Here is a 10,057-nt window from a genome sequence, read left to right as displayed (position 1 = left end):
TACTTAATAATCTACTAACTTAGATATCTGCATCTATAACTCATACTTTCCGACCTAGATCCACAGTTCGAGAACTGCTCATTACAAACACGGCCATCAGAGCCTTAAACAAAAGCACTGCAACACTGGAAGGCTCTCGTCGATTCTAGAGACTCTTTTTAAACATTTCCCGTTGCATTATTGAGAGTGCCGACTGCTCAATCGATTCCACCTGGATTAAAGAAACTGTGGACTGAGAACAGTTTAATTCTTCCACTGTTTTAAAAGCTTTGCGATTCCGTGGTGGAAATATCTTTGTTTGTTTTTAAATGAGAATTTCAGTTCATTTGGCAGTTTTTTGTGCGTTTCTTGTATGGTCTGGGGCTGCATTGAGCTAATTATTATTAAAAAGGTAAAATAAATTCTTGATCGAGGGAACTACTCAATAATGCGGCTCACTATACAAAGAAGGTGATAATTAGACTGAATTTATTTTTAGTACTTAAACTTTAGAGTCTTCTAACTCATAAAGTGCTGGTATACATTACAACGTCAAATAGTTCTCATCCTCCAATACAAAAGATAACAAACTCCGGCATAATTTATGTACATGAAGACAAGACAACATACAAGTTCGATACCGAAGTTGCCAGATGCCCCAAGTAACTTCCGCAGCTGGGAAATTCTAAGTTACGAGCAAACCGCGTGACAGACAGCTCCTCATTCCTAAACTAAACGTAAGCATAACAAGTATATCGTGAACTCTGTCAATGGAAATAGTGGGTTAAAGTAATTTATTACAAGGATTGAAGAATAAAGGAGATCTGATAGAATTCTGGCAATATAATGTTGACACCTATTATATAAGAATGGTACGAGAAATAAGAAATTAAGGGAAAATTTAAAAAAACCTCAAAAATAACATGTGACACTTAATCACGATAAAATATAAGCATATAACCTAGAACTCCGATGAATTGAATAGCTATCAAAGCGTTCTTTGATGAACAAGTTCTATGTTCGAAAATTAAAATTTATTTATTCTTTACTTACAAATACTTTTTTGACAGTACTTGTCATGTTTCTTTTACCTCCCTAAATATCATCAAATTTTTTTCAGAAACACTTACATGCTAGGTCTAACTAAATGGGGTCCTGTGTATACTTAATGGGGTGAAATTTATTTATGTCCATATTTATCTCTCTTTTATCCGTTAGGTACTTCTAATTTTATTTTTAACAAAATTTGCTTTGAGATGCAACCCGACTAAAATCATTATCCCTGATAGCATTAGCCCAAAATCTCCATGAAACCAGTACACTAGCAGTAAGCATTCCGCAATGGCCTCCACCCGACTGACAGGCTCTTAATTAAACTTCAACTGCGTTTGTTCTCTACCCCTTGTGGCAATTATAACGGGACTAGGTCGTATTGTGTAGTTTTTACATAGATAGGCAATTGTTTCAATGCCTCTAGTTTCTATTAGTATTGTTCTTTGATAGTGTAGAGTACTGTAGAGTCGTTTGTATTTTGCTGACATGGTTTCTGTTTAATAAATTCAATTGTTTTTTTTTCTTTTTGTCTTTTATAATGCTTTGTGCAATTTTCTTCTGCTAAAATCGGGATCTTCTGAAGTTAATAGAAAAACTGTTTGGAATAGAGTATTCTATTCTTGTATTTACATTTTAAAACAGTTCAATATTGTTTCCTTGTCGATAAGGAAATAGTGAGATCGGACAAAAAAATACAGAGTGATTATAGAAGAAAAAAGCTAAGCTGTAGAAAGCACAAGGTTAACATAATATATTAAAAAATGATGTGTTGCGAATCGAAAAAGAAACATTTAGAACAGTAATACACCCATTGTCTTATGAATCTATTATTTAGATTATTTATTTCGGAGAGTAAAAAGCTTTTCATAATAAATCATTCGACGTCGACTCTATAACTTCAAAGCTCTATGAATGCAGGTGATTCCTTTATTTGCCATATTTGTATAAAAATATTTATTTCATCGAGCGTACAATATAAACAATATGCACTAATAAAATCTTCTTCATCAAAAACGAAATGGACTCTACATTTGAGTACTTAAGGTTTAATATTGCCTGTGTTGTCCAAAGTTAATAACTTTCGCGTTGTTTATGTGAAGTTAATTACAGTTTATTGTGTTTGGATAACATTTTAATACAGGCCAGGTGGTAAACAGGTAAAGTAAATATCATAATTGTAATTCTTTTGTTAAAAGAAACGGTGCTTTTGTCTTTTAATATTTTATGGTATTTAGACAAAGAGAAATGTTTTAACGTCAAGATCCTTTATCTTTTTAACGTAACTTACGTATATGACATCAATGATTTTAATAAGCGTTTAGATAAATTTGTCAATTGGATTAAAAATCCCACCTTTTATAATACGAATGTCTCGTAGAAAAAATCAAGATTTGCGCCAAAAACTGTCAATTTTTAAAACAGTGTATCGATTACCTTTTGCATCTTCTTGTAAAAGAAATTCTTCATTTGAATCCTGCCAAACTTCGAAGCGACTAACAAAATTTAGTTGAGGCGCGACCTGATGGGGTCTATAAAACAGGTCCCGATCCTTAGATCAGCTAAACACGTAAAACAGAGTACCTTAAGACTTTATTACTTTCCGTTACCGACAGCTGTACCATACTAATCATAAACAAAAGGGATGCCGCCCTAATTTTGATGGAGCCCAGTAAATTTTCTATGAAATTGATAGGATACCGGGACTCTGCTTACGTAAATGAGTTCTATAACCGGGGATGGCTCGATCAAAATGTTAATTTATCACTAGGGATCTTTATAGTTGCCATGGTAACGGATTTCGTTAACAAAGGCGAAGGGAAAGTTAGACTTTATTTAGGTTACGTGACGATGTTACTTCTTGATCTTAGATTTAACTTTGGTGATAATCCTTTATTGGATAATGAGAGATCAGTCGACTGATCTTTTTGATTAAATTGAAAAGGATAGCCGTCTGCTGGCGTAACTATTTAATTTTATAAAGTTATTGGGTACGTACTTTTGTTTATGTTCGGTACAACATTTTTCAGTGATCTAGTACTACAGTTAATAAGAAAAATGATATTTAATTTACGTTTCTTTGGTTTAAAAATACCGGAATAAAGATACAAACATTTGAGACGTACCTCATTGTAGACCAAAATGTTTCTACACATTTTAAGGGTATGTACCAGGAACTCATAAACGGGAAGCGTTCACTTGTAAAGCCGAAGTGCGCTTTGTTTTAGTTCAGCTGTCTTGTTTGAACCTGTTTGAACTGGTTCGAACTGCTCGGATCTGGATAGAAGCGGTTCTCAAGAAACGATTGTTGATTGTTTGTTTGGGAGCGCTTAAGTACGAACTGTTTCGAGATGATTTTCGGGTTATCTATAGAGGTTTCCTGGAATTTGTAAAGTTAGATAAGGATATACATTATTTAGTGTCTGTTTATTTTGTTGCATTGTAACTAGATTCAGTACAAATTGATTGGATGAGGCTTCATGAATGAATGTATTTTTTTATTTTAACGTCTTCTACTACCCTAAGGATTTTAATCCTTGTGTCTCAAACATTCAGACGGAGAGCAAGCGTCTGAGGAACACTCACAGAAAAAGTTTGATCGGCGAGGGATCGAACCCGCTACACGTAGTTTAAGAGTAGTTTTGACATTTCACCTTTACCACTCGGCTATCCCCGCTATCAAAATTGAAACATGTATTTGTTTGAATAAATGTACCTATACAATGAAAATAAATACATCTTACAAGAGATATCTCAACCTTCCTCAGCGGGACAGTCGTGGAAATACATAAATATTAGTCTTTACAACCTATCTGTCTTGTCAATAACGTTCGTCACAATCAATCCATATCTCACACGGCATTTAAGAGCCTTAAAACAATATATTTACGACGACTATTTGTATTTCTAGTAAATCGAGATCCAATTTATAACAGAACTATAAAAAATGTCTGTACCTACATCACTCCCGCGTTAAAATGTAAATAATAATATAATAAATAAATAAATGCGGACAACATCACATACATTGTTCTGAACCCAAAGTAAGTTGCTAAAGCACTTGTGTTATGGAATTCAGATACAACGAAGGTACCACAAACACCCAGACCCGAGACAATGTAGAAATGTGAATTTTTACATTGACCCGACCGGGGATCGAACCCGGGACCTCAGAGCTAGCGACACCTTGAAACCGGTGCGTACGCCACTCGACCACGGAGGTCGTCAAATAATTAATAGTTAGAGTTTTAGTTTATTGAGCGATTTATCGCTACGATAAATTACTTTGACGCTTATATTTTGTGGCTAAGAAAATGGCGGGTGATCATCCTGCGCGCTTAATAAAAACTCTATAGTGCGCTCTGTTGCGATGTGAAAGTGTTACACTGTTAAGCATATTATGTTAAAAAGGAACTGTTAGTAATTCAAATCCCTCTGAACTATAAAAAATGATCCGTCGAATAAAATGGAGAGTGACATTGTTTGTTTAGGGTAAATGGATAACGAAAAGGAACTTAAAATTAAATATCTAAGGTTGCCGTTTTTCTAAATTATAAAAAAACAACTTGTATCTACTGCACAGCAAAGAGGCTATTATTACCTGTCTTTGTATTTTACTTGTATGACGTTCTTAACATCACTCCGCCTCTTTCGTGGCCCCAAAAAGCACCTCAAGACCCCATTAATTTACAGATTAGTTCAATATGCGCAAACGCATTCCCACATGATAAATACATATCGATCAGCGTTCTTGTGTAACCCTTAATTTCCCTTTGATTATGGAGTTATAATTTAACTTCGCGCCTTTAACTAATGAAAATAATTGTAGATCTGGGCTAATGGATGTGCCTAATGGAGCGATAATTGAAGAATTAATATCTCGATTTTGTTATAAATTTACATAGTAGAAATATAATATTTTACTTTATAGTACGGTATAAAGGGGTATTTGTCTTAGTTATAATAAGCAAACAATTATTGAGTGTTGGTCTAGTAGGCCCTGACTGCTATACTAAAGGATGCAGATTCGATTCCCACCTTAGAAAAAAGTTTGTGTGATGAGCACGACAATTTGTTCTGTGTGTTTACATTTTAAAATGAATAACTATGTTTATCAGTACCCTTAATACAAGCCTTGCTTAGTTGAAAGAATATTTGTAAGTGTAGAATATTTTCATTATTATTTGTATCTCTTTTTATTCACATGGTTACCTGGGAAGAATTACGGTCCTACATTGTGTATGTATTGGCCTATATCTAAAATGAGATGACGTATTTACTAGGCGCCATCCACCCTTGCTCTATAGAATAAAAGACATGGATGATATGAAATAAAATTAATTTAATGACGACAAACAAAACCTTTTCTATCTAAAACTTTGCTATCGGAATTCAAAACAAGCTTTGAGTGAAATGTTTGTGAAAACAACGCGATACAAGGATTAAATTACTTAGGAATTATTAAAAAAAAATAACAAAACAATAATACTATAAGAGGAAGGCTCCTCGACTTTCATTATGAAAATTTATTGATTAATAAATACACTAAGTCAACAAAATTATTTCAATATTTATCCCATAATTTCATAATTACTGTATTCGTCCGTTTTTTCATTAATAATTTAATAAAGAAACAATTTTTTAATTACTTTTAAAATTGTTGAGCTATAACTGGAACGTAATTTCGTAGATTAATTAAGTGAGCAATTAATTATTATTTAATAAGAGTTTATTACTAGTGAGTGCTGATAAGCGACCCTATATTAAGTTACTGTTTCACACTTCCCTTTTGTGACAACCTTTTTTATAATTTTACCTTTTGTTTGTTCTAGTGTAATGATTTTTATACTTCCGGAAAAAATATAGGTGAAATGTTATTGTTTTTTTTTAAATGGAATAAATGATATTTTATTTCTTCATTATGTCAATTTTTTTTAAGCTATTTAGAGTCGACATTTCTGGCTACCCATTTACTGTCTGAGAAGACACATCAGAACCAACTCAGGGGTGTGTCTAAATTGAGATATCAAGCTAGATATCTGAACTTTTTGCATGTGCCTTTATTTGCAAAATGATGACTTTCTTCTGTAAAAATGCCTCCCAACTTAAAGCTACCAAGCTTTTCTGGTAATATTTTATAAATGAGCAAAGAGCTTACCTGTAAAGCTATGTACCATCCACCTACAACACCTACGACACAGGAAACAATACCCAATGAGAAAAACCTACACTTAACAAAACAACTATCCGACTATCCTAATTTAAATAAAAGCTTTTCTAATTAAAAAAACAACGTTGATGACAGGCAGTTAAAGCACATAAAAATAAAAAAAATATTAATTACTTCCCACATAATATTTAAAATTCGAATCCAAGTGACATCTGTTTTGACGTTTGAATAAAGAATGTCGCATCGTGGTGTTTAATGCGGTCGTAAAGAGTTTCCTATATAAATGTCATAAATTGACTAGTTATTGTTGGCGGTAGGGGGCGCTATAAAAATGTGTCTGTACTGATGCTTCAATGTTCTTTAGGGTTGTCAACTTTAGTTACTCACATTTTAGTCTATTTTTTACGTAACTTTAAATTTATATTTAATACATAGAGCAGTATATTTTCAACCCCAGTTATAATTAGATTTAACAGGGAATAAACGAGGACATTGAAGGCGTAGCAAAGTGAATAAATGTATTAAAAACACAGTAGCGTTTAATAGTAGAACACAACAGATAACCTAGTAATAACTGTATCATATAACAAATTAGTACAGTTGTTCATTAGTAGCGAGCAAACTGACTGGCAATAAGAGTTAATGTTACGCCTCCTGTACTCATTAACTGAATTACTTGGCAACAACCGACGACATCATTGTCGTGTAAATGTAACAAACTTGTATATAACAGGGTTGTATGTACAGATTTATTTTAAGCCTTATTTCTATTGGAATAGGCTCTATTATATAGTATTATTATTGAAGGTATTATGCTTTTTATATTGAACTAGCTGTTGCCTGCTACTTCGTCCCTGTGGGTAGAAGATATAAGTTATGATTTAGATATACCTGCCCGGTTTTTTTTTCACTTTTTCCATTATATCTTAGCTCTTATTAGTCGCAGCTTTATATATTAGTGTAGAGTATAGATTAAACTCTGAATCTGTAAGAGTAAATATTTAATTTTAAAAGTTCAATTTGACAACCCTACGTTGTATAAAAATCGGCAAGTAAACTACATTCGAAATTCGAATTTACGATATTGAATACCAGTGCACTTTCATTCTTGTGTGTTTACAATAAAATTCAAATAGATCCATAAAAATATTGACGCGGTAATTCCATTTATGAATTTAAACTACGAATTGAATCGTTACCGTTTCCGTTCGAAATTTGAATGTGCTCTAATATTGTTGGAGATTTAGTGGCGATTTAAAAACTTTGTTGAAAAATAATCTTTATTGCTGTTGTATAGGTACTACTTTTATTTCTATCTGAACTCGTTTTACCGAATGCTTAATGGAAAAAAATTGAAGGAATTTATTCGTTTTTTACATAATATGCGTATTGTATATTTCACACTTTTTTGAAGACTAATTTTGGTACCAAATTGACAGCTTTATTCTTACCATTCAAATCTATCTATGTAATATAAGTACTACATTGACTATTCCTTCAAAAACATAATTATCTTCACTAAGGGCCACATTTCTGCTCCCCATAAGTCTTCAGTAGACTCTATATTCTCATTATTCAAAATATGGCTAGCGCGTAACCCTACGAACAAAAGTTCTTGCAGTTACAGAAGAGAGTATCCACTCTACATTATGTAGTTCAAAAATATAACTTTAAGGTAAAAACTCACAGTTATAGTTATAATTGACGTCATTAAGGTTCATTTTCGTAAATAATAAAACAGGAAAAATGAAACAAAACTTTTGATAAATGCTTGACATTGTATTTATATGGAAACATTTACAAGAAACAATGTTTTTAACAATATTTAAAGTCCCATACTTAGTATGAGTTCGGCAATTGACAATAACCTATGTTTTTGTTATTAATTAATTATTTACAATACTTAGCACCGTTAGTACTAAATTAGACTAGATTTTATAATTTCGTCTCTTAATTATTTTTATTTACAATTTTACATACTTACAGAATCGGGTTTGGACGCAGGTAAATAGTTTTGTAAATGTATACGCGGTGGAGTAAATTTAAATATTGTAATACAATATTCATGAAAATTCCGATGAATCTTGTAACAGCCGAAACAGCTAAAATAGTTGTGAAAAAGGAAAAGAAACAATATGAAAATGTTTATAAAAAAAATTATAAAAAGAGCAAGAACATATTTTCTTTTTTTTACTGTTTTTAACAAGTTATTGTCTCAAAAACTAGTCTTGAGTAACACGCCCTTTGGCTTTAAAAAAAATCATTGATTGGTCTTTAAATTAAATTCGGATAAAAATCGAATTAAATTACTTTTATGTATTTACCCGAAAGTAACAGAACTCTTTTTAAATTAAACCGAATACTTCACTGCGTTTACATTTTATAACTGTACAATATACACGGCGTGTTATATACAGAAAATATGGAAGAATTATTTAGAAGACGTAATGGATATAAAATGATATATTTAAAAATTCTGGTCTAGGTTATCATTGCTGTTTTTGTGCGTCAAAGACGTAGTTCCGGTTTAAATTGAAAGTTTCTAACTTTATTCAAGGTATGCTTGTGATCTAAGTTAAAAACGACAAATAAATCCAAGACCTCTGCAGTACTTTTAATGTTGCAAAAACATTTTGATTTTGACGAAAACAACAGCAATTATATTAATTAAAAACACTCTTTTTATCATTACTGTACAATGTCTCACAAATTAAGGCTCGTCATACACGAGGCCATGCAAGTCTTTGAAACCGAACGATTTTAATTTCTGAGCGACAACATTTAGGTTCCTACTTGTGTCGCCTCTGAGAGGAGGCGGCTATTAAGAGGATAGATTGTTAAATACATTTGCAAATATTTTTAAAATTATCGAATATAAATTGTAAAGTAAAACGGGTAAACCCACATGTAATTTTGTATTATAAATAAAGGCAATTTGTTTAATTACCTTCTTCTGTAAGATCTTATTCTAGCATGTGTCGTTGAAGACAGAAGTTCTTTTAGTTTCGTCACCTCGTGTATAAAGGGCCTTATTGAAGTAATTCTAACAATTTCGTTAACAAACTCTTAGTCAACATAATAATTTGTTTGATTATCTTGAGCAGATGAAATTACACTTTTATGAATATCATCCACTGAAAGCTACGAAATAAATATGTTTCTTTCGATTTTAAATAAATAAAAAAAAGTTATCTATGATTTTTGTAATCTGTCACTTCTTCTATTACCACAGACAATCGAACTATTTTAAAGAATTCAAGTATCTTCATTTCTATATTTTAACTGTATATTATATTATGTTACATATATGGGTTAATATTTTAATTAATACAAACTATTAACTGCGAAAACTTCAAACGATTATCCAGGCTGTTAAAATGGGAGCAGACATAACCTCTCCGGATGATATTTCCAGCTAAAATAAAGCCTGAAACAAAATAATTATCGCTACAGCTTAGCTCTCAGTGGATGTAACACTCAAACTCATTACACAAAATACATACGTGTTTCATTACAAAAATAATTTATTTAACACATTCGTTTTGATTGTTTCTTTCCTAGGGTTCCGTTCTGAAATCATGAAACCTTTTCCACTTTTCTGTTAGTTTATTTTTCTCCCCCAGTTTTTTTATTGAAAGAATACCTTTGCGGCTTATACAAGATAATAAGTTATGTAATAAATTGTATGAAAAATCTTTAGTTTTCATATCATTAATAAACCTTTTACCACTAGGCATAATTCGCGCTCAGTCGTTGCAACAAACTGATAACTGAAAAAAAAACTATTTTGTTAATAGTTTCTGAGTGATATTTGAGAGTCACATTAAATTTATTAAATTATACTAAATCAGGCAGTTG

The sequence above is a fragment of the Trichoplusia ni genome, chromosome 4, assembly GCF_003590095.1.
Source record: "Trichoplusia ni isolate ovarian cell line Hi5 chromosome 4, tn1, whole genome shotgun sequence".
Lineage (NCBI taxonomy): Eukaryota > Metazoa > Arthropoda > Insecta > Lepidoptera > Noctuidae > Trichoplusia > Trichoplusia ni.
Note: the sequence above shows the minus strand (reverse complement) of the source record.